We start from the raw sequence: 2,710 nt of genomic DNA, 5'->3' as shown, positions 1-2,710 counted from the left end.
CTGTGAGCCGGATGATAAGTGGTCGGAGTCAGAAACGGCGCGACGCCATTGGCTGAAACTGAAATCACTACGGCAGAGGAGCGAGAGGAGGGGCTCACGTTCCACCGGCGGCAGGAGTCAGAGAACCCGGATGAAGGACGACAGGATGCGAATTTTCCGTCCAAGGAGAAGCATCGCTACAGTGAGCTCTGCAAACACACGGGAACATGCGGCGGTTTTAATTTAAGCGGATTGTGGGAAATGTATGCTTTTTGATAGGAGGTTAAAGAGATTAAAATGTAACAAAAATGGCAAGCCAATTCATCATATAATAGTTAGACAGAGACATCTATGATTCATCCAAAAGGAAAAAGATACACTGCGAGTGTGCTATAAACACTTGCCGTGACACACACTGTAATATAATACACTACAGTTTTGGATTGATTCTGGGAGTAAATTATTGTCATCATGGATTATTCCATGGTTTTGGACTATTTTGTATTTAATTTTAAACGACACTTGTTTAAAATCTCAGTCTGCATATCATCACCTGATTTCTCATAACATTGTTTAAGATGCCCTCTGATGGGATATTCTCATTAAATACCTTATTAACACTGATTTATTAATCATGTCATATGAGGCATTGTCCGTTCCCTCACTTCAAATAGAAGTCATAAGATGGCCACAGCTAATCAATGTTAGGGAACACAAAAAGATATTGAGCTGAGTTTGACATGACATGGCATCTCGCAATGTTGCATCAGATTGACYAAAATGGCTTCAACAAAGTTATTTTTCAACATACATTTGTTTTAGTCTAAACTCTGGCAAAAAAATAAAATAAAACAGATAGCAGGCGATACGCATCCCTTTAAAGAATGGCACTGGAACATTAGTGTGGTGTGATTATATGCTACAACGGCCTGCCRTACACCAGGAGAACCATGCGGAAAGTGAAGGTGACGCAGAGATGAGTACGTGCAGAGAAGCAGGCAGGGATGTTTCGGTGTTAGTCAAATGTCTGCTGTGGTCACGTTTCCTGCCAGTGGCTTTCCTCTCTACCCACCCACCAGTTTCATCAAATGAATGGCTACAGAGAGGGGGAGATGAATAATTACTACACAGCAGGAATGAATGAGTGACTCAAAAATTCCCAACTGTTACACCAGCCCATCTTAAAGGAACTGTAAAACACGTGTGGCGTCATTTTAAACGAATTTCCAGACAAATGCAGCCCTGTTTTAGTTGAAAGATCAACGTTTGTACCAGAGAATCACCCCATTTATTAACATGAGCAGGGAAAAATTACATGAACTTGTACCAGACAGAGATACTACTATCAGCCACAATTTGCATTTATAAGTCATAACATGAGCGAGTTGTGGGTTTCCCCTCCACTCATAAAAAAACTGACTTCTTCTTAATCATCTTGAGGCAGCAGGATGTTTTGCAGCTGCGCAGTGCAGAGCATCAACAGCAGGAAGAAGAGTGCTGCTGCAGTGACCTTGAGACGACACCGGGTTAAAGTCAAACTGCGCCACCTGGTGTCCACAGAGAGACTTTTTTATCCTTTAGATGACATGAAGGAGCAGGACCAAAYATCAGACACACTTAAAATAAATAAACAACACATATAGTCACTCAATCACAGCAGGACGCATTAACCGTACATGTTCAGATAATACCTAATTTCCCTCTGGGATCAATAAAGTATTTTTGAATTTGAATTTGAATTGAAATGAATTAAGAGCTGAAAGATATCTAGTTCTAAGAGACACAACTCAAAGGTTGAGTGGTTGTTCAACAAGTTGCACCCCAACAGAGCAGATGATGCAGGTGTGGCTCAATGTGGGGGCAATAAAGGGGTTTAATCGGGTAAATGGGTGGATRTTTTGCTGATTAAACAGAGATCAGGTGAGATGAGATGCTGAGACCTCTGGTGGACGGATGAAGAGAAGACATAACAAACAAACTCGACCTGTAATCAAGTTCAAACCCAGTTAYWGGTAAAGCTCAGGGGTCAGTTGTGGATCTGGGATTTTTCTGTGTTAGGGGCCACAAGGGCCAAGYATTTTTTCAGCATCCTTGCACACAAATCCCTGGTTTTGGTAAGGTGTACATATTTAACCAGTCGCACATTTAAAAAGCTTGCACAGTACATTCTCCTTACCAATTTCACGTGCATTTTTTACAGAACATAGATAAAATACTCTCAAACACACAGCATGTGAGAGAATCCAGCCATTATTTGTGAGTTGAAAGACTTTTTCTGCAGGGTTGTTCAAATTTTAAGAATATGAAAAGACCTGTCAACGTCATTCATGCTGGACATTTCTATTGGTCTCATTASYGCCTCTAGTGTTTSGATCCGGAACTGCACCCAGCATCATCGCTCTTGGGCAAAGGACAKATGAGTGACAGGACAGGGGCACTTTAAGGGAACAATCAAAGTTCAACAGGGGCCAATTCCCCTGTGGCCCCGCTCCTAGACCCACCCCTGTCAAGGGGTGTCCCGAAACTAGTTTTTCTCAATCTGAGTACAAGTACTTCAGTTTGGGTTTGCGCCAGTACTGAGTATTTACTGAGTTAATCATTACACAATAAAAACTATTTTTATTTAGAACAAGTCTCCTTCCTTACAGGACAACAGCGCCTCTGATTGTATAAATCAAATATACAGTATGATGCCGCAGCGTTTAAAAATTTTCTTTCAACTTTGATAATC

Source organism: Austrofundulus limnaeus, unplaced genomic scaffold (assembly GCF_001266775.1).
Source record: "Austrofundulus limnaeus strain Quisiro unplaced genomic scaffold, Austrofundulus_limnaeus-1.0 Scaffold3, whole genome shotgun sequence".
In the NCBI taxonomy this organism is placed as follows: domain Eukaryota; kingdom Metazoa; phylum Chordata; class Actinopteri; order Cyprinodontiformes; family Rivulidae; genus Austrofundulus; species Austrofundulus limnaeus.
The sequence above is the reverse complement of the archived record's forward strand: the minus strand, read 5'-3'. Positions refer to the sequence as shown.